At 46.2% G+C, this 23,467-nt stretch overlaps 1 protein-coding gene across 4 annotated transcripts in view; it reads left to right on the forward strand.

Annotated features, from left to right (window-relative positions):
- The first annotated feature begins 2,333 nt into the window (after nucleotides 1-2,333).
- LOC109877036 (G-protein coupled receptor family C group 5 member B) overlaps nucleotides 2,334-23,467 on the forward strand; it is a 37,983-nt gene continuing 16,849 nt past the window's right edge. Inside the window, exon 1 of one of the 4 annotated variants that reach the window (XM_031813881.1) lies at nucleotides 2,334-3,619. The gene's annotated coding sequence lies outside the window, so the exon portion shown is untranslated. The remainder of the gene's footprint in view (nucleotides 3,620-23,467) is intronic. The other 3 variants (XM_031813880.1, XM_031813879.1, XM_031813882.1) reach the window with 3 other exon arrangements.

A 23,467-nucleotide genomic window follows, 5' to 3' on the forward strand; every position in this document is an offset into this window, starting at 1 on the left:
GATGAAATAATACACTGAGTGTACAAAGCATTAGGAACACCTTCCTAATATTGAGTTGCACCCCCTTTTGCCCTCAGAACAGCCTCAATTTGTCGGGATTGGACTCTACAAGGTGTCAACAGCGTTCCACAGGGATGCTGGCCCATATTGACTCCAATGCTTCCCACAGTTGTGTCAAGTTGGCTGGATATCCATTGGGTGGTGGACCATTCTTGATATACACAGGAAACGGTTGAGCATGAAAAACCCAGCAGTATGCAGTTCTTGACACACTCAAACCGGTGCGCTTGGCTCCTACTACTATACCCCATTCAAAGGCACTTCAATCTTTTGTCTTGCCCATTCACCCTCTGAATGGCACACATACACAATCCATGTCTCAATTGTCTCAAGGCTTAACAATCCTTCTTTAACCTGTCTCCTCCCCTTCATCTACACTGATTGAAGTGGATTTAACAAGTGACATCAATAAAGGACCATATCTTTCACCTGGATTCACCTGGTCAGTCTGTCATGAAAAGAGCAGGCGTTCTTAATGTTTTGTACACTCAGTGTATATCATATTTGATATTTTTAAAGTAATTTGACTGGAAGGAAACACTATAACAAAGGGGGTCATATTTATTTATTTTATATTATTATTATATATATTTTTGAATTATTGTCACATACATCGGATTGGTGCAGTGACGTGTTGTTTTTCAGGGTCAGCCACAGTGTAGGAGTAAGGCGCCCCTGGAGCACATTAGGGTTAAGTGCCTTACGTTTTAAAATGTTTTGCAACAGAAAATCAAAAGGAACGTATCTTATTGGACAAGTCCAGATAGTCCCTCTCTGTTTCAGTCCATTTTCTTCTGTTTGGTGCCTAATGAATACACCCCAGATTATGGTAATGAATATGAGTGACATTTAACTGAGGGTAACATCTGTAATCTGAGAGTACTCCTTTTCACCTCAGGCTGCAGTGAGCCCCTCTCACTGGGGTGAAACGTTCACCTCTCACCCCTATCCCCCCCCCCCTTCCCTCCCTCCTGTCACTCTCCTAGACTGCACCTGTCAGGTTAGGCCCCTGTCTTCAGCCACAGCTCCATATGATTGCCTCAAGGTGCATACTAGTGTGTGTGTGTGTGTGTGTGTGTGTGTGTGTGTGTGTGTGTGTGTGTGTGTGTGTGTGTGTGTGTGTGTGTGTGTGTGTGTGTGTGTGTGTGTGTGTGTGTGTGTGTGTGTGTGTGTGTGTGTGTGTGTGTGTGTGATGCACATGGCTGCCTCATTTACACAATGAGGTCACTCTATTGTCACATCAGTCAGCGAGAGAGAATCAGCCAGCCTATATGAGTTTGCATATAGAGCTCAAGTGAGTTACAGCTCTGAGCATTTGTTTAACATGCAATGCACATGTTAATGGTGTGTGTGTGTGCATGTGTGTGCATGTACTTTAAACCTGTGTGTGTGCGAGTGTGTCTGCATTTAGGTGTCTAAGTGTGTGTATGTCAGTGTGTCAGATCTGTGTCTGTGTTGTCATTACCTCCATCACCTCTATGGTCATGCTAAAGGATTGGGCCTGGGGACAGGTCATGCTAAAGGATTGGGCCTGGGGACAGGTCATGCTAAAGGATTGGGCCTGGGGACAGGTCATGCTAAAGGATTGGGCCTGGGGACAGGTCATGCTAAAGGATTGGGCCTGGGGACAGGTCATGCTAAAGGATTGGGCCTGGGGACAGGTCATGCTAAAGGATTGGGCCTGGGGACAGGTCAGGCTAAAGGATTGGGCCTGGGGACAGGTCAGGCTAAAGGATTGGGCCTGGGGACAGGTCATGCTAAAGGATTGGGCCTGGGGACAGGTCAGGCTAAAGGATTGGGCCTGGGGACAGGTCAGGCTAAAGGATTGGGCCTGGGGACAGGTCAGGCTAAAGGATTGGGCCTGGGGACAGGTCAGGCTAAAGGATTGGGCCTGGGGACAGGTCAGGCTAAAGGATTGGGCCTGGGGACAGGTCAGGCTAAAGGATTGGGCCTGGGGACAGGTCAGGCTAAAGGATTGGGCCTGGGGACAGGTCAGGCTAAAGGATTGGGCCTGGGGACAGGTCAGGACGGCCAAAGAGTTTCCTGTACTAATACTCCAAATCTCAGATGAAATACAATCCCATTGGAACATTAGAGCAGACAACAAGGGCTCCATGCTTTAACGAATGCAGCGTTTCTCTATTGTCTTCTGTCTGTGTGGCAATGGCACGGGGATATTGACAGATAGACTGTGATTACGAGGATTACGAAGGCGCGACTCTCTGGAGAGAAATCAATGTGACTGTTACTCAAATTGTCCTCCGAAGCAGAGCAGCGGTATCTGACTAACCCGCTGGTTACGCGGGATATCGGTGAAGAGGCAATATCCCGAGCAGAAGCAGTTGGATACAATTTCAGACGGTGTAGAGGGGTAACAACAACAGATCACCCCCCAATCCTAGTGGGTTGATTGCGCTCATAGTAGGCTGCGCAGGTCTGGCACGGGGCGGGTTATGTGTCACTCACTTCACGCCTCCCTGAATAGATCGAATCGAAGGGCTGAGGACGCGCGTGTTCAAGCAGAAGGAGAAACCCACATCACAACACCGTTATACTCATATCTCCGAACCAACCACAGACCGAATGTGGAAGGGAAGAACTTGATGCCAAGAACCGTAAATGAACCACGGATTATCATTTCAATTTGAATCCGAAATAGAGTGTACTGAATCGCCGGCCAATAGACAGATTTGGGTGAAAGGTGTATGGACGTGGTGCTAAAGAGGAATTGACGGGAAAACCCGCGGTCAGCACACCAATTTGTTGGAGGGGAGAATATAGGACTGCCTACAGAGCAGAAGCGGACTGGAGAGAGTGAGAGAGATAGAGAGAGAGGGAGGACGGAGTGCAGTGAAGTGAGTAGATTGTGGTTTCTCCCGTTGCTGTCATGTTCGCTGGCTGTTCAAAGAGGGATTAAAATGACGCATGTTTTGCAGAGCTCCAAACTGTCATACACGTTGATGCAGTCAGTCACGAGATGTGCAGCAGGGGGAGCTGAGCCTCGACCCGGGCAGTGAACAGTGTAAAGGTGCGCAGCAGTGACAGGGAATCCGTCTGGATTTAACGCACGATATTTTGTGAACAGCGGGGATATTAAAGTTGCATTCGTGTCTTTTATTTATTTAGATTATTCCTAATTTATTCATCACAAAAGGGGGTTCGTTGGGGAAACGCACCATTGAACAAAGGATTTAGGAGAAACGACAACTGTAACCCAATTCTGCCATTCTGAGTGCGTCTCCCTTCTGGCGTGTCAAATCGGGACAGTTTCCAGAAGAGAAAAGATACGGTTGAATACAGAGTGTTCTCTGTCTGGTTCCTAACCCGGGAGAGTTTTGAACACAGTTTTATCACCTACCTAACCCAGGAGAGAGTTGAATAATTCGGTCGGGGGCGCAGAGCTGATCCACAGCCGTGGGAATGTGGGTGGAAAGTGTAAACGCAAACGAAGCAGGAGGGCTTCAACTCTAAAATGTGACTTTTTCCAATACATCCCCGCTATACAAGTAACACGTGCATTCTGCAATCGTTTCCATCGGATTTGTTTACGTCGCACAAGGTACGTTCCCTCGATTTACCCTCGAATATCGATCGATATAAACGAGAGAGGGAGGGGAGTGATTCAAGAGAGAGATTCGATTCGTATACTTGCATGGTTTTCTGTGAACGTGATATAATCATTGTCAATATGGCCAATTGGTCGTTTTAGCACGAGACTATTGTTAGAGGTTAAACTGGACCCTGGCTATTGTAGGGTTCGTCATTCACAGGGGTGGAAGTTGCCCCCTTCACAGTCCTGTGTGAGTGGTGGTCATGTGGCTGCACCAGATGCGGGGTTCTAATGTGTAACCTTGCCAGGTGGTCTGGTATTTGTCTTTGGGCACGTTGTTGGGAAAGCTCTATCATTGAGAAGAGTGAAATTGCTGCCGCAATTCGGGGCGTTCCTGCATGTGGGCATTCCTGCTTCTGCAGGAACCCCTCATTATACTTATATTGGTCCATTTTTAAACTAGGAGATTCCAGTACAGTAGGTGGCAGTAATGCGCAATAACGTTGGATGTCAACCGCCAATAAACCCAACAGAAGAAGGGGTGGGGGCGACAATGGTAGCTAGCTGTACACCGGTAGACAGTTTCCTTCACCCACATTTCATGCAGGAACCAATGGGATGCTCAGGGCCATGCCTTAGTGAGTGGCCTTGACCTCAAGGGTAATTGATGAAAAGGACCACCTGCCACTTGGCCAAGCATAACATCAATAACAACATCTAAGCTTGAGTGAGGGTAAACGGCAATACTGTTTACATCAGAATCACATGTCAACCCAGTGATTGTACATGAATGATGCCTCTGCTGTGCTCTGCCATTGATGTCATAGCTCACAGTGCATAATATGAGCAGCATGGTCTCCATGGTGGTTGACACCATTTGGGGATTTCATGTAAATGCACATTTCCAATCATATTCATGGATGTTCTATGTTTCCCCTATACGCTGCAAATCTTGCAGCCACTGAAAACCCCCCCACCAGAGTAAAAACATCAGATCATCTGAGAAACCTCAGCTGCTGAACAAAATCTTAGGGGAAACACTGATGTTCTCTCATCCTCAAACACCCTCCCTTTTTGGAAACATTCAAGGTGAGATTATATTCTTTATTTAGGAACTGAGATCACCCCCGCCAACCTAACAATGGGTGGGCCCGGGTCCCCCCACTAACAATCCTTTCTGGAAACCCCTCCGGACCCTCCCATGTGGTCAGTATTGTTTGGGGGTGTGGGGGGGGGGTTTACTGAGCCTGTAAAAATAACATTCCCTAAATAGGTATCTGCCTAAAACAGGGACTTGGTCAGTGAAAGAGTTAAAGGCAAGGCCAGCAACACTTAGGACCAGATTATTTTTGGCCTCTAGTGAGCACCCTGACCTGACCAGGGCTACGATTCTACTATACTGGGTAAGTGACCACTGCTGACCGCTCATACATCAATGATGTTGCATGTATTACTAGGTCATAACAACTGAATCAATGTAACTTTGCTCTGGAACATGGGAGAGGATCTCTTCCAGCATACATGTACAGGACATGCCCTTCTTTGCCTTGACCATTGTTGTGTCATTGGCAGTGAGGGAATGGTGTCAGACAAGAGATTTATTTGGTCTACCTACACGTACTTGGTCTCTGGTGCTGTGGTGTAGTCATGTTGATGATTGTATGTAGGGCTGGGCGATATGGCCTAAAAATCACATCTCTATTTATTGATTTATTTTAACTTATGGGCAATTCACAATATATTTCATTTTTAAAAATCATATATATATATATATATAAAAAACTATATATAAATTTGCTTTGTTGTACAATTAAAGGTCAAACACACTGCATTTCAAACAGTCTGCAATAATCTAATGAATTCAGGTACTGTGAAGTTATACGTATACTAAATATAAGCCTCCACAACCATAAGACACACTAATAATTGAATTATTGAACCTGCTTTTAGTTTAACTTGCTTTTTTGCAATAATCACTGATTTGACTTTCAAGTCTGTCTATGAAAGTGCCCTTTTTGTTACAAATGTAACCAGAACCAGAACCACGCAGAATGCCCCTTCACTAATAATGAACAACTTCTAATCAGATTGTATTGGTCACATACACATGGTTAGCAGATGTTAATGCGAGTGTAGCGTGATGCTTGTAGGGAACTTCTTCCAGCAGCGTTCTAGAACATTAACACAGGTCTCCGCAACAATCTCTCATGCACAAGCCCACGTGTTAGTGAGTAGCCAGCTAATCTTTATATTTCAACTTTAGCCAACGTGGATCTATTTGCTAGCTAACAAGGTAGAACAGTTGAATTGATATGAACACACCCTTCTGTCCATCTCCAACTGTTTGAGCAGCATGTTAGCCTGTCCACTTCATTTAAATGTTGAAATCAAGTGGCCTACCTTATTTCTCAGAATGAGAGCGATTTGCCAATTCCTTATATAATTATGTTTGATGCTTATTGCACATTTATAAAACACAGAATAGACAGCTAGTATAACAGTCTTTGGCTAAAATGCAGCTAAGCGGTATGTGGCACCACGCGTGACAAACTGAGCATGAATTTTCCACAATCAATGTTCATTGCATTGTATATTATTCGGCTTGGTTATCTGTTTTATCAAAGCTGGTGTATCTGTGGACCTATGTGTTGTATATACTATTTTCTGCTGTGGTTTTCATATGAGCCCTTGTGCTTCCAAACACACCTACAAACCCTATTTTTGAAATATTTTTTAAAATCTGTATTGTTGTTTATCACTTGTTTTCTTTGTGCAAATAAATTAAACTAAACTTCAAATTGATACTCTTGTTTTGGTAGTGTCTGCTCTGCGCACAATCTGAGGAGTTGAGACATAAAAAGGGTTAGAAAGGTTAACTCCTCTATTCCAGTAAAATAATGTCTCAATGTCTCATTCTGTTGGACCAGACCTGAAATGTAAATAGCTGGTTGAAACCGCTTGTCATAGGAAGAAGTGATCTCTCATCTTTGTAGTTGTGAGTGGCAGGGACTCTGTGTGTGGGAAAGGGAGGGGCTCTGTGTGTGGGGGAGGGAGGGGCTCTGTGTGTGGGAGAGGGAGGGACTCTGTGTGTGGGAGAGGGAGGGGCTCTGTGTGTGGGAGAGGGAGGGACTCTGTGTGTGGGAGAGGGAGGGGCTCTGTGTGTGGGAGAGGCAGGGGCTCTGTGTGTGGGAGAGGGAGGGACTCTGTGTGTGGGGGAGGGAGGGGCTCTGTGTGTGGGAGAGGGAGGGGCTCTGTGTGTGGGAGAGGGAGGGGCTCTGTGTGTGGGGGAGGGAGGGGCTCTGTGTGTGGGAGAGGGAGGGGCTCTGTGTGTGGGAGAGGGAGGGGCTCTGTGTGTGGGAGAGGGAGGGGCTCTGTGTGTGGGAGAGGCAGGGACTCTGTGTGTGGGAGAGGGAGGGGCTCTGTGTGTGGGGGAGGGAGGGGCTCTGTGTGTGGGAGAGGGAGGGACTCTGTGTGTGGGAGAGGGAGGGGCTCTGTGTGTGGGAGAGGGAGGGACTCTGTGTGTGGGAGAGGCAGGGGCTCTGTGTGTGGGAGAGGGAAGGACTCTGTGTGTGGGGGAGGGAGGGGCTCTGTGTGTGGGAGAGGGAGGGACTCTGTGTGTGGGGGAGGGAGGGGCTCTGTGTGTGGGAGAGGGAGGGGCTCTGTGTGTGGGGGAGGGAGGGGCTCTGTGTGTGGGAGAGGGAGGGACTCTGTGTGTGGGAGAGGGAGGGGCTCTGTGTGTGGGAGAGGGAGGGGCTCTGTGTGTGGGAGAGGGAGGGACTCTGTGTGTGGGGGAGGGAGGGACTCTGTGTGTGGGGGAGGGAGGGGCTCTGTGTGTGGGAGAGGGAGGGACTCTGTGTGTGGGGGAGGGAGGGGCTCTGTGTGTGGGAGGGGCTCTGTGTGTGGGAGAGGGAGGGACTCTGTGTGTGGGAGAGGGAGGGACTCTGTGTGTGGGAGGGGCTCTGTGTGTGGGAGAGGGAGGGGCTCTGTGTGTGGGAGAGGGAGGGACTCTGTGTGTGGGGGAGGGAGGGGCTCTGTGTGTGGGAGAGGGAGGGACTCTGTGTGTGGGGGAGGGAGGGGCTCTGTGTGTGGGAGAGGGAGGGGCTCTGTGTGTGGGAGAGGGAGGGACTCTGTGTGTGGGGGAGGGAGGGGCTCTGTGTGTGGGAGAGGGAGGGACTCTGTGTGTGGGGGAGGGAGGGGCTCTGTGTGTGGGGGAGGGAGGGGCTCTGTGTGTGGGGGAGGGAGGGACTCTGTGGGTGTGGGGGAGGGAGGGGCTCTGTTTTTCTAAGAGTGTATGCTGGACATGGCCTGCAAAGGAGAAGTAGACTACATACAAATATGCAATATTATTCTGAGGTCCTGTCTTTGGTGTCACACAGAGTGAGTTAGTCATCATTCAAACCTCGAACACCTGATGTTTTACCCTCTGGCCTTCTTCTCTCTCAACCATATGTACCTTATGCCAACCATGTGTATATCTGGTAGAGCTGTGTGTGAGACAGAGAAAGAGAGAGAGAACGTATGAGCATGTCATATCTTCGTCAACGCTTGAGGTTCCTCTTGTGTGCACGTGTGTCTGTGCTCAGAGGCAACAGCTTGACTCATCACACAACGATCACACAACAATCCCTTCCACGCTACAGCTTCCTCCGCACATCCTGCTCTCCTCTGTTCCTCTCCTCTCCATTCCACTCCCCAGCACAACCCACCCCACTAATTCTTCTTCTGATCATTATAATGTAACCCAGACATGCTCTCTGACTCTCTCTCTGATCATTATCATGTAACCCAGACATGCTCTCTGACTCTCTCTCTCTCTGATTGTCATCATGTAACCCAGACATGCTCTATGACACTTTTTCTCTCTGATCATTATCATGTAACCCAGACATGCTCTCTGACTCTCTCTGATCATTATCATGTAACCCAGACATGCTCTCTGACTCTCTCTCTGATTGTCATCATGTAACCCAGACATGCTCTCTGACTCTCTCTCTGATCATTATCGTGTAGCCCAGACATGCTCTCTGACTCTCTCTCTGATCATTATCATGTAACCCAGACATGCTCTCTGACTCTCTCTCTGAACATTATCATGTAACCCGGTCATGCTCTCTGACTCTCTCTCTGAACATTATCATGTAACCCGGTCATGCTCTCTGACTCTCTCTGTGATCATGATCATGTAACCCAGACATGCTCTCTGACGCTCTCTCTGATCATTATCATGTAACCCAGACATGCTCTCTGACTCTCTCTCTGATCATTATCATGTAACCCAGACATGCTCTCTGACTCTCTCTCTGGTCATTATAATGTAACCCAGACATGCTCTCTGACTCTCTCTCTGATCATTATCATGTAACCCAGTCATGCTCTCTGACTCTCTGATCATTATCATGTAACCCAGACATGCTCTCTGACTCTCTCTCTGATCATTATCATGTAACCCAGTCATGCTCTCTGACTCTCTCTAATCATAAAACATTGGACTTAATTGCCAAGTCAATTAGCATATGGTCACGCTGTGAGACCCAGTCACATGTTAATGAGGACTAATTATCCAGGCCTGGGATGCCTGGAGAGGTCTGGGGACCATGGAGGGAGGCACAGAACTATCCCTGTCTGTCTGTCTGATCATCAGTTTATCGGTCTGTCTGATCGTCAGTCAGTCAGTCTGTCTGATCGTCAGTCAGTCAGTCTGTCTGATCGTCAGTCAGTCAGTCTGTCTGATTGTCAGTCAGTCTGATCGTCAGTCAGTCAGTCAGTCTGTCTGATCGTCAGTCAGTCAGTCAGTCTGTCTGATCGTCAGTCAGTCAGTCAGTCTGTCTGATCGTCAGTCAGTCAGTCAGTCTGTCTGATCGTCAGTCCATCAGTCCGTCAGTCCGTCTGTCCGTCTGTCTGATCATCAGTGTGTTTGTCTGTCTGATTATCAGTCTGTCATCAGTGTCTCTGGCATAGTCTTTATTTATTTATCTCTCTCTGTCTCTCTGGCATAGTCTTTATTTATTTATCTCTCTCTGTCTCTCTGGCATAGTCTTTATTTATTTATCTCTCTCTGTCTCTCTGGCATAGTCTTTATTTATTTATCTCTCTCTGTCTCTCTGGCATAGTCTTTATTTATTTATCTCCATCTCTCTCTGTCTCTCTGGCATAGTCTTTATTTATTTATCTCTCTCTGTCTCTCTGGCATAGTCTTTATTTATTTATCTCTCTCTGTCTCTCTGGCATAGTCTTTATTTATTTATCTCCATCTCTCTCTGTCTCTCTGGCATAGTCTTTATTTATTTATCTCGTTCTTTCTCTCTCTCACTGCCACAACCCTCTCTCTTTCTCTCTCATTCTCTCTATTCCACCTGTCTCCTCTCTCTTCCTCAGTCTTTCTCTATCTTATTCTCTGTCACTCCCTCCGTTTATCTGACACACAGCTGTGGAAGACCGATGACGTCAGTGAAGGAACATGGTGTTATTGTGAGATGGAGGAAAGAAAATAGGTCTTTAAAAATAACTAGTATGGAGTTCTGCCAACGAGCCAGTCTAGAAAACAGGTCTTCAAAAATAACTAGTATGGAGTCCTGCCAACGAGCCAGTCTAGAAAACAGGTATAAAAATAACTAGTATGGAGTCCTGCCAACGAGCCAGTCTAGAAAACAGGTCTTCAAAAAGAGCTAGTATGGAGTCCTGACAACCTGCCAGTCTAGAAAACAGGTATAAAAAGAGCTAGTATGGAGTCCTGACAACCACCCAGTCTAGAAAACAGGTATAAAAAGAGCTAGTATGGAGTCCTGACAACCTGCCAGTCTAGAAAACAGGTATAAAAAGAGCTAGTATGGAGTCCTGCCAACCAGCCAGTCTAGAAAACAGGTATAAAAAGAGCTAGTATGGAGTCCTGACAACCTGCCAGTCTAGAAAACAGGTATAAAAAGAGCTAGTATGGAGTCCTGCCAACCAGCCAGTCTAGAAAACAGGTATAAAAAGAGCTAGTATGGAGTCCTGACAACCTGCCAGTCTAGAAAACAGGTATAAAAAGAGCTAGTATGGAGTCCTGACAACCTGCCAGTCTAGAAAACAGGTATAAAAATAACTAGTATGGAGTCCTGCCAACCAGCCAGTCTTTAAAAAGAGCTAGTATGGAGTCCTGCCAACCAGCCAGTCTAGAAAACAGGTCTTCAAAATAACTAGTATGGAGTCCTGCCAACCTGCCAGTCTTTAAAAATAGCTAGTATGGAGTCCTGCCAACCAGCCAGTCTAGAAAACAGGTATAAAAAGAGCTAGTATGGAGTCCTGCCAACCAGCCAGTCTAGAAAACAGGTATAAAAATAACTAGTATGGAGTCCTGCCAACCTGCCAGTCTTTAAAAATAGCTAGTATGGAGTCCTGCCAACCAGCCAGTCTAGAAAACAGGTATAAAAGAACTAGTATGGAGTCCTGCCAACCAGCCAGTCTAGAAAACAGGTCTTCAAAAATAACTAGTATGGAGTCCTGGCAACTTACCAGTCTAGAAAACAGGTATAAAAATAGCTAGTATGGAGTCCTGCCAACCAGCCACTCTAGAAAACAGGTATAAAAATAGCTAGTATGGAGTCCTGCCAACCAGCCACTCTAGAAAACAGGTATAAAAAGAGCTAGTATGGAGTCCTGACAACCACCCAGTCTAGAAAACAGGTATAAAAAGAGCTAGTATGGAGTCCTGACAACCTGCCAGTCTAGAAAACAGGTATAAAAAGAGCTAGTATGGAGTCCTGACAACCTGCCAGTCTAGAAAACAGGTATAAAAAGAGCTAGTATGGAGTCCTGACAACCTGCCAGTCTAGAAAACAGGTATAAAAATAACTAGTATGGAGTCCTGCCAACCTGCCAGTCTTTAAAAATAGCTAGTATGGAGTCCTGCCAACCAGCCAGTCTAGAAAACAGGTATAAAAAGAGCTAGTATGGAGTCCTGACAACCTGCCAGTCTAGAAAACAGGTCTTCAAAATAACTAGTATGGAGTCCTGCCAACCTGCCAGTCTTTAAAAATAGCTAGTATGGAGTCCTGCCAACCAGCCAGTCTAGAAAACAGGTATAAAAAGAGCTAGTATGGAGTCCTGCCAACCAGCCAGTCTAGAAAACAGGTATAAAAATAACTAGTATGGAGATCTGCCAACCTGCCAGTCTTTAAAAATAGCTAGTATGGAGTCCTGCCAACCAGCCAGTCTAGAAAACAGGTCTTCAAAAATAACTAGTATGGAGTCCTGCCAACCTGCCAGTCTAGAAAACAGGTCTTCAAAATAACTAGTATGGAGTCCTGCCAACCAGCCAGTCTAGAAAACAGGTATAAAAAGAGCTAGTATGGAGTCCTGCCAACCAGCCAGTCTAGAAAACAGGTCTTCAAAAATAACTAGTATGGAGTCCTGCCAACCTGCCAGTCTAGAAAACAGGTCTTCAAAATAACTAGTATGGAGTCCTGCCAACCTGCCAGTCTAGAAAACAGGTATAAAAATAACTAGTATGGAGTCCTGCCAACCAGCCAGTCTTTAAAAAGAGCTAGTATGGAGTCCTGCCAACCAGCCAGTCTAGAAAACAGGTCTTCAAAATAACTAGTATGGAGTCCTGCCAACCTGCCAGTCTTTAAAAATAGCTAGTATGGAGTCCTGCCAACCAGCCAGTCTAGAAAACAGGTATAAAAAGAGCTAGTATGGAGTCCTGCCAACCTGCCAGTCTTTAAAAATAGCTAGTATGGAGTCCTGCCAACCAGCCAGTCTAGAAAACAGGTATAAAAAGAACTAGTATGGAGTCCTGCCAACCAGCCAGTCTAGAAAACAGGTCTTCAAAAATAACTAGTATGGAGTCCTGGCAACTTACCAGTCTAGAAAACAGGTATAAAAATAGCTAGTATGGAGTCCTGCCAACCAGCCACTCTAGAAAACAGGTATAAAAAGAGCTAGTATGGAGTCCTGACAACCACCCAGTCTAGAAAACAGGTATAAAAAGAGCTAGTATGGAGTCCTGACAACCTGCCAGTCTAGAAAACAGGTATAAAAAGAGCTAGTATGGAGTCCTGACAACCTGCCAGTCTAGAAAACAGGTATAAAAAGAGCTAGTATGGAGTCCTGACAACCTGCCAGTCTAGAAAACAGGTATAAAAAGAGCTAGTATGGAGTCCTGACAACCTGCCAGTCTAGAAAACAGGTATAAAAATAACTAGTATGGAGTCCTGCCAACCTGCCAGTCTTTAAAAATAGCTAGTATGGAGTCCTGCCAACCAGCCAGTCTAGAAAACAGGTATAAAAAGAGCTAGTATGGAGTCCTGCCAACCAGCCAGTCTAGAAAACAGGTATAAAAATAACTAGTATGGAGTCCTGCCAACCTGCCAGTCTTTAAAAATAGCTAGCATGGAGTCCTGCCAACCAGCCAGTCTAGAAAACAGGTCTTCAAAAATAACTAGTATGGAGTCCTGCCAACCTGCCAGTCTAGAAAACAGGTCTTCAAAAATAGCTAGTATGGAGTCCTGCCAACCAGCCAGTCTAGAAAACAGGTCTTCAAAATAACTAGTATGGAGTCCTGCCAACCAGCCAGTCTAGAAAACAGGTATAAAAAGAGCTAGTATGGAGTCCTGCCAACCAGCCAGTCTAGAAAACAGGTTTTTAAAAAGAGGTAAATGATGTAGTTTGAAGTCCTGCCAGTCTAGCATCTCTTCTGAAGACAGATTAAAGCCCCCCAAGGTCCCCATCCTTCCCTGACCTCTCCATCTCTCCTCTGACCCCTTCATTTGCCCTTGGGCTCTGGCTGCGTTGTGATTCTTCCACTTTTCCCCAAGTGTACACTAGTAAACTCCCCCTCATGGATTTAAAAGAAATAGACAGGTCAAGGAATATTGTTGAAACGTGGTCCAGCCTTGCTTGCACAAGTCCAATGCCTTTAAATGCATTGAGAGAATCGTACCAAAAGAGTATTTTTAAGTGTCATCCAATATGGCGATTAGTTACCAACTTTCATGGTCGATGCAATGCTAACAACAGTATCTTGTTCCTAATGAAGCACCTTCGTTACAGTACTGCTGCTGATCCCCAAAAATATTACAGAAATGAATTAATTTACGTTAAGATGTCGTCCCCTACAAATGATGCAGCGTCCCTCCCCTTGGGACAATACATTTCAGTTAATTACTATAGCTCCCGACCTTGGGCCAATCAGTGTCATTTAGTAAATGCTGTATCTCTATGGCAAGACACATCGTTCACCCAAGTTTAGTCCGAATCTGGTCTGTGCTGTCTGAGATATCGCATGTGACTAATGTACGAATGAACGGACAGAGAGAGATCCACAGTCCCCTCCCCGATTCTGTAGACGACATTACAGCATTGGTCGGGAGCGACAGTACTTCAAAAGGCTAATTAGTAATGAATTATTATGGCTACCTTACAACATGATGACTAATGTGGCATGGAACAGAACAGGCAGATGTGAGGCAAGCTTTGGTCCATCTCCCGGAAATGACCGGCTGACCCCAACAACATCTGTCCATCTCCACATCTGGAGCCCTGCACGGGCTAGGGTTAGGACACACACACATGCATGTGCACACATATATACACACACATATACAGAGCATTCGGAAAGTATTCAGACCCCTTGACTTTGTCCACATTTTGTTACGTTACAGCCTCATTCTGAAATGGATTAAATAAAAACAATTCCTCATCAATCTACACACAATAACCTATAATGATAAAGCGAAAACAGGTTTTTAGAAACACACACATACATATATATATACACACACATCTAAACGCATGCACATACTCAGCCCCCCCCTCCACAAACAAACACACAAAATCGATTATTTATCATCTCTATCCATATCAAATGAATGACAAAATTGCTAAAAGACTGAGGAGAGGAGAGTGAGTTGAGAGAGATCCTAGTCAGAAAATGTAATCATCTACCCAATTATGGTTATGGTAATTACACAGCATCTGGTAGTGCACTGTCTAGGGTAATTGTAGAGGATGATAATTGTAGAGGATTGCTCTGTAGGTTTCTGCTTTTGACTTGAGGTACTGAAGACGGTTCTTGCTGTCGTAGCAATGAGCAATTGCATTATTTATAGGCCTTATAAATGCAGTTGCAATGTGTTGGTATTAATTGTAGTGTAGTATATTGTAACATTGATGTGAAGTTGTATACTATGTATGTAAATGATGCATTGGTGTGTAAATGGTGCATAGAACCAGTGTGCAGTGAGAGCTATTGGGGAGTAAGATAGTAAGGCTGCGTTTATACAGGCAGCCCAGTTTTGTTTGAGAGCTGACCAATCAAACCAGCTCAGAAAAAGACATGATGTGAATGGTCAACAAACAAAACATTTGTGCGAAAAAAATATCCAAATTGAGCTGGCTGAACAAAGCCTGTGCTTTGGAAAGTATTCAGACCCCTTGACTTTTTCCACATTTTTCCTTATTATAAAATTGATTAAATAGTCCACCCCCCCTCATCAATCTACACACAATACCCCATCATTTTGTATAAAAAAAAGAAAAGAAAAAAAAAGACCCCCTTTTCGTTGTATCCAATACTATCTTGTCTCATCGCTACAACTCCCGTACGGCTCGGGAGAGATGAAGGTTGAAAGTCATGCGTCCTCCGAAACACAACCCAACCAGCCGTACTGCTTCTTAACACAGCGCCATCCAACCCGGAAGCCAGCCGCACCAATGTGTCGGAGGGAACACCGTGCACCTGCCTACCTTGGTTAGCGCGCTCTGCGCCCAGCCTGCCACAGGAGTCGCTGGTGCGTGATGAGACAAGGATATCCCTACCGGCCAAACCCACCCTAACCCAGACGACGCTAGGCCAATTGTGCGTCCCCCCACGGACCTCCCAACAGAGCCTGGCGCGAACCCAGAGTCTCTGGTGGCACAGCTAGCGCTGCGATGCAGTGCTCTAGACCACTGCGCCACCCGGGAGACCACAATACCCCATAATGACAAAGCATTTTTTTAGCAAATTTATAAAATTACAAAAAACGGAAATATCACATTTACATAAGTATTCAGACCCTATATTATCATCTTTGGCAGCGATTACAGCCTCAAGTCTTCTTGGTTATGACGCTACAAGCTTGGCACACATGTATTTGGGGAGTTTCTCCCATTCTTCTCTGTAGATCCTCTCAAGCTCGGTCAGGTTGGATGGGGAGCGTCGCTGCACAAATATTTCCAGGTCTCTCCAGAGATGTCGACCGGGTTCAAGTCTGGGCTCTGGCTGGGCCACTCAAGGACATTCAGAGACTTGTCCCGAAGCCACTTCTGCGTTGTCTTGGCAGTGTGCTTAGGGTTGTTGTCCTGTTGGAAGGTGAACCTTCGCCCCAGTCTGAGGTGCAGAGCGCTCGGGATCTCTCTGTACTTTGCTCCGTTCATCTTTCCTTCGATCCTGACTAGTCTCCCAGTCCCTTCCCCTGAAAAACATCCCCACAGCTTGATGCTGCCACCACCATGCTTCACCGTAGGGTGGTGCCATGTTTAAATCTTGGTTTCATCAGATCAGAGAATCTTGTTTCTCATGGTTTGAGAGTCTTTAGGTGCCAAACTGGCTGTCATGTGCCTTTTACTGAGTAGTGGCTTCCGTCTGGCCACTCTACCATAAAGGCCTGATTGGTGGAGTGCTGCAGAGATGGTTCTCCTTCTGGAAGGTTCTCCCATCTCCACAGAGGAACTCTGGAGCTCTGTCAGAGTGACCATCAGGTTCCTTGTCACCTCCCTGACCAAGGCCCTTCTCCCCCTATTGCTCAGTTTGGCTGGGCGACCAGCTCTAGGAAGAGTCTTGTTGGTTCCAAACTTCTTCCATTTAAGAATGATGGAGTCCACTGTTCTTGGGGACCTTCAATGCTGTAGAATATTTTTGGTACCCTTCCCCAGATCTGTGCCTTGACACAATCCTGTCTCGGAGCTCTACGGACAATTCCTTCAACCTCATGTCATGGATTTTGCTCTGACATGCACAGTCAACTATGGGACCTTATATAGACAGGTGTGTGCCTTTCCAAATCATGTCCAATCAATTGAATTTCCCACAGGTGTACTCCAATCAAGTTGTAGAAACATCTCAAGGATGATCAATGGAAACAGGATGCACCTGAGCTCAATTTTGAGTCTCATAGCAAAGGGTCTGAATACTTATGTAAATGTTTTAGTTTGTCATTATGGGGTATTGTGTGTAGATTGATGAGGAAAAACATTTATTTTATCCATTTTAGAAAAAGGCTATAACATAACAAAATGTGGAAAAAGTCAAGGGGTCTGAATATTTTCTGAATGCACTGTGTGTGTTTTGACACTGTGCGTTATAAACTGACACACACTTATCTCTACATACATACACTAAACATTTAGGGTAACAAATATTCAGTGTGCAGAGGTAAAGAGAATGAGATGCATTGTGGGAACAGTAGTCATTGTTATTCACACATAACAACACTGTGTACCACAGATCCCTCAGCTGCAGCTCTTGCCTCCATATCTGTAACTGTGAGGAGGATCAGGATGCCTAAGCAGGCAGACAGTGCAGGCAGTGCAGCAGAACTGGTAATAGCTGGATTCTGGATCCCTCCTTCCCATTACATAAGAGAGAGGGAGAGATAGAGGGGTAGAAGAAAATCAAACAGAGCGTGAGGAGATGGTGAGAAAGAGGGAGAGAAGGAGGTAGAGAGCACAGGGAGAGCATAAGAGGGGAAGGAAAGAGGGAGGATGGTAGAGAGAGATGTGGGGTAAGGCAGGGGTTTTGCTGTACCATATGATTGGGTGTTTGGTGAAAGTGGGAGACAGGGAGGGAGAGAGCTGAGAAAGGGAAGAGGGAAATAGTGTGAGTGAATAAAGAAAGAGAGGGATGTAGGGTAAGGATTTGCAGTACCATGTGGTTGGGTGTTGAGAGGGAGGAAGAGAGAGAGAGTGCCAGGGAGGGGGTAAGGCACATGGTTCACATCCCATCTTCAAATGTGGCAGAGAGATGAGAATGCTGCTCTCTTTACAGCAGGGGAGGGGGAGCAGATTCAACATAAATAGAAGATTTCAACTGAGGGGAGGACAGAAATGGCTACAGAGAGATAAGAGGGGGCACAGGGAGCGAAAGACAAGACGGATGGAGAGAGAGAAATAGAGAGGAGTGGCAGCTAAGGGAGAGCAAGAGAGGGGCAGAGAGAGGGAAATGGACGATATAGAGAGGGGACAGAGAGAGGGAAATGGACGATATAGAGAGGGGACAGAGAGAGGGAAATGGACGATATAGAGAGGGGACAGAGAGAGGGAAATAGACAAATATAGAGAGGGGCAGAGAGAGGGAAATAGACGATATAGAGAGGGGGCAGAGAGAGGGAAATAGACGGATATAGAGAGGGGACAGAGAGAGGGAAATAGACGATATAGAGAGTGGACAGAGAGAGGGAAATGGACAATATAGAGAGGGGGCAGAGAGAGGGAAATGGACGATATAGAGAGGGGACAGAGAGAGGGAAATAGACAAATATAGAGAGGGGGCAGAGAGAGGGAAATAGACAAATATAGAGAGGGGGCAGAGAGAGGGAAATAGACGGATATAGAGAGGGGACAGAGAGGGAAATAGACGATATAGAGAGGGGACAGAGAGGGAAATAGACAGATATAACGAGGGGACAGAGAGGGAAATAGACGATATAGAGAGGGGACAGAGAGGGAAATAGACGATATAGAGAGGGGACAGAGAGAGAAATAGTGTCACGATCGTCGTAAGGAGCGGACCAAAATGCAGTGTGGTATGTGTTGATGATGATTTTTTAATTAAAGAAAGCACTGAACACTGAATACAAACTATACAAAAACAATAAACGAATAACGACCGTGAAGCTATAATGAGAACTGTGCTGACACAAGCAACTAACATAGACAATCACCCACAAACAAACAGTGAAACCCAGGCTACCTAAGTATGATTCTCAATCAGAGACAACTAATGACACCTGCCTCTGATTGAGAACCATACTAGGCCGAAACATAGAAATCCCATAATCATAGAAAAACAAACATAGACTGCCCACCCCAACTAACGCCCTGACCATACTAAATAACGACAAAACAAAGGATTATAAAGGTCAGAACGTGACAAATAGACAGATATAGAGAGGGGACAGAGAGAGGGAAATAGATGGATATAGAGAGGGGACAGAGAGAGGGAAATGGACGATATAGAGAGGGGACAGAGAGAGATAAATAGACAGATAGAGAGGGGGCAGAGAGGGAAATAGATGGATATAGAGAGGAGGCAGAGAGGGGGAAATAGACGTAGACAGATGTAGAGAGGGGACAGAGGGGGAAAAAGACAGATATAGAAAGGGGACAGAGAGATAAATAGATGGATATAGAGAGGGGACAGAGAGGGAAATAGACAGATGTAGAGAGGGAAATAGATGGATATAGAGAGGGAGCAGAGAGAGGGAAATAGACAGATATAGAGAGGAGGCAGAGAGGGAAATAGACAGATATAGAGAGGGGACAGAGAGAGGGAAATAGATGGATATAGAGAGGAGGCAGAGAGGGAAATAGACAGATATAGAGAGGGGCAGAGAGAGATAAATAGACAGATAGAGAGGGGGCAGAGAGGGAAATAGACAGATATAGAGAGGGGACAGAGGGGGAAATAGACGTAGACAGATATAGAGAGGGGACAGAGGGGGAAATAGACGTAGACAGATATAGAGAGGGGACAGAGGGGGAAATAGACGTAGACAGATAGAGAGGGGGCAGAGAGGGAAATAGACAGATATAGAGAGGGGACAGAGAGGGAAATAGACAGCTATAGAGAGGGGGCAGAGAGGGAAATAGACAGATATAGAGAGGGGACAGAGAGGGGGAAATAGACAGATATAGAGAGGGGACAGAGAGGGAAATAGACAGATAGAGAGGGGGCAGAGAGGGAAATAGACAGATATAGAGAGGGGACAGAGGGGGAAATAGACAGATATAGAAAGGGGACAGAGAGGGAAATAGACAGATAGAGAGGGGGCAGAGAGGGAAATAGACAGATATAGAGAGGGGACAGAGAGGGAAATAGACAGCTATAGAGAGGGGGCAGAGAGGGAAATAGACAGATATAGAGAGGGGACAGAGAGGGGGAAATAGACCGATATAGAGAGGGGACAGAGAGGGAAATAGACAGATAGAGAGGGGGCAGAGAGGGAAATAGACAGATATAGAGAGGGGACAGAGAGGGAAATAGACAGCTATAGAGAGGGGGCAGAGAGGGAAATAGACAGATATAGAGAGGGGACAGAGAGGGAAATAGACAGCTATAGAGAGGGGACAGAGAGGGAAATAGACAGCTATAGAGAGGGGACAGAGAGGGAAATATACAGCTATAGAGAGGGGACAGAGAGGGAAATAGACAGCTATAGAGAGGGGACAGAGAGGGAAATATACAGATATAGAGAGGGGACAGAGAGGGAAATAGACAGATAGAGAGGGGGCAGAGAGGGAAATAGACAGATATAGAGAGGGGACAGAGAGGGAAATAGACAGCTATAGAGAGGGGGCAGAGAGGGAAATAGACAGATATAGAGAGGGGACAGAGAGGGAAATAGACAGCTATAGAGAAGGGACAGAGAGGGAAATATACAGATATAGAGAGGGGGCAGAGAGATAAAAGGGATGAAGACAAGTTTTTTTCTGCTATGGAGGAAGGAAAGCTGGGGGGCTCTACTTCACATTACTCATATGAGGGAGGGAGGGAGGGAGGGAGGGAGGGAGGGAGGGAGGGAGGGAGGGAGGGAGGGAGGGAGGGAGGGAGGGAGGGAGGGAGAGTGTTTGGGTGGTTGTCTCTGTCAGTACTCTGTGTACCATCTCCAGCCTGTCAGACAGTCCCCCTACACAGAGTGGAAGCCATCTGTGCCAGATTGAGTGAGTAAGTAAGTAAGTGTGGGAATGAGTGAGTGAACGGACAAGAGAGGGACTGAGTGTGGAGGTGAGTGAGGGACTGATTGTATAGATGATTGGTTGAGCGGGTAAATGAATGAATGAATTGATAGATGGATGGATGAATGGATGAATTGATAGATGGATGGATGACTGGAGTGAGCATGGTGATGTAGCACTCTTGATCTCTCTCCAGTACTGTGTGTGTGTTGAAACTCAGCGTCACTACCTGTCTGTTACTATATGTTCTGAGTCTGTACTCCACACTGCAGCCTCACAATGTAGTTTTCATTCCCTGTCACAAAGCAGAGCCAGAGAGAGAGGGAGAGGAAACAGCAGTCTGCATGGTTGTGTGGGGATGAGTGAACCCCCTCTGTCCTGTCCTCCCTCTCTCGCTCCTGTCTTTTCAGAGATGGGGCGTAACCATGGTTATCAGGGGCTCTGCCAGAACAAAACATTGTGTGAGGACTGAACACAACACCCAGAGCTGTCTGTGTGTCCTTACATCCGTATGTGTGTGCGTGTGTGCTTGTGCCAGTGGTGTGTGTGTGTGTGTGTGTGTGTGTGTGTGTGTGTGTGTGTGTGTGTGTGTGTGTGTGTGTGTGTGTGTGTGTGTGTGTGTGTGTGTGTGTGTGTGTGTGTGTGTGTGTGTGTGTGTGTGTGTGTGTGTGTGTGTGTGTGTGTGCGTGCGTGTGTGTGTGTGTGAATAGAGCTAACGCCATGCTTAGTTGACTCATCCTTGTGGAAGCGCTGATTGCTGTTAATGTAAACCAGTGGTAACCAGCGGTGGAAAATAAAGGGCTTTAAGGTTTCACCTGTACTCTCTGAGCCCTGGGCATACTTGGCAAATCACAATGCACCAAACTCGTAAACAAGTCCTGTGTTTTTAAAAATGCAAAAATAGCATTGCTTAAATAATGACTGTGAACCCTCTTGAGACATTCGCCCAGCTAACACAGAACATTCCCACAACCAACATATTTTTATCCAAAATGTTCTGAAAACTAACATTTCTGATTGGATTGCCTCTTGGGACATTAGCCCAGCTAACATAGAACATTCCCACAGCTTAAAAACAATGTTCCCTGAATGTTTTGGGAACCAAAATGTGTGAGCTGGAGAACTACTAGATGGATATAGAGAGGGGCAGAGAGAGGGAAATAGACAGATAGAGAGGGGCAGAGAGAGATAAATAGACAGATAGAGAGGGGGCAGAGAGGGAAATAGACAGATATAGAAAGGGGACAGAGAGGGAAATAGACAGATAGAGAGAGGGGCAGAGAGAGATAAATAGACAGATAGAGAGGGGCAGAGAGAGATAAATAGACAGATAGAGAGGGGGCAGAGAGGGAAATAGACAGATATAGAAAGGGGACAGAGAGGGAAATAGACAGATAGAGAGGGGGCAGAGAGGGAAATAGACAGATATAGAGAGGGGACAGAGAGGGAAATAGACGTAGACAGATGTAGAGAGGGGACAGAGGGGGAAATAGACGTAGACAGATATAGAAAGGGGACAGAGGGGGAAATAGACAGATATAGAAAGGGGACAGAGGGGGAAATAGACAGATATAGAGAGGGAAATAGACAGATAGAGAGGGGGCAGAGAGGGAAATAGACAGATATAGAAAGGGGACAGAGAGGCCTACACAATGGCAAACATATGGGCTGTTGTTGCCCAGACACTCAGGGCTACAGGTCAGGTGCCCACTGATCTAGCAATTCCTCACCCTCCTAATGGTTAAGATCAGGATTGGAGGTTAGGTAATCTGATCCTAGATCTGTGGTTAAGCTGCAACTTGTATCTCAAGCCAATCAGTCAGAGCTGCAGGTCGGGTGTCAAGGCATGACTTCTCACCCCTGACCCCAGTGACCCCTGTGGGCCTTGAGCCCAGGATTTACCTCAAGCATGCCTCCTGTCCCTCACACACACTCGACCTTGGTTTGAAACGTGTCTGTCTGCAAGAGAGGGCTCAAGGTAGAAGTATCCCCAGACCCCACTCCTAACCTTAACCCAGCTCCCACTCCTAACCTTAACCCAGCTCCCACTCCTAACCTTAACCCAGCTCCCACTCCTAACCTTAACCCAGCTCCCACTCCTAACCTTAACCCAGCTCCCACTCCTAACCTTAACCCAGCTCCCACTCCTAACCTTAAACCAGCTCCCACTCCTAACCTTAACCCAGCTCCCACTCCTAACCTTAACCCAGCTCCCACTCCTAACCTTAACCCAGCGCCCACTCCTAACCTTAACCCAGCGCCCACTCCTAACCTTAACCCAGCGCCCACTCCTAACCTTAACCCAGCTCCCACTCCTAACCTTAACCCAGCTCCCACTCCTAACCTCAAACCAGCTCCCAGTCCTAACCTTAACCCAGCTCCCACTCCTTACCTTAACCCAGCTCCCACTCCTAACCTTAACCCAGCTCCCACTCCTAACCTTAACCCAGCTCCCACTCCTAACCTTAACCAATTGATGAACGATAACATTGACCATGAATGGGTGGTTAGGAACAACTTCTACCTACAGGTAACTTCCAAAGAATGGAAACACCAACATAAAGTGTTTTAAAGGCCACCATGAGAACTTCAATGCACCTTGGCATAGATTATACAAGTGTCTGGAACTATTGGAGGGATGCGACACCATTTCACGAGAAATTCCATCATTTGGTGTTTTGTTGATTGTGGTGGAAAATGCTGTCAAGCGCCTCTCCAGAATCTCCCATTAGTGTAAATCAAATAAGTACTAGAATGAATCTAGTACTGAAAGCACAAGCTACAGCTAGCTAGCACTGCAGTGCATTCAATGTGGTCAGTAGTTGACTCAAATAGAGAGAAAGACAATAGTTTTGAACAAATTAATTTCTTTAAAAATTAAGGAGAAGCGGCAGAGAGAGCGATAGCTATATTTTGTATTTTTTTCCACTTAGCTAGCTAATT

This window comes from Oncorhynchus kisutch, unplaced genomic scaffold (genome assembly GCF_002021735.2).
Source record: "Oncorhynchus kisutch isolate 150728-3 unplaced genomic scaffold, Okis_V2 Okis06b-Okis10b_hom, whole genome shotgun sequence".
Lineage (NCBI taxonomy): Eukaryota > Metazoa > Chordata > Actinopteri > Salmoniformes > Salmonidae > Oncorhynchus > Oncorhynchus kisutch.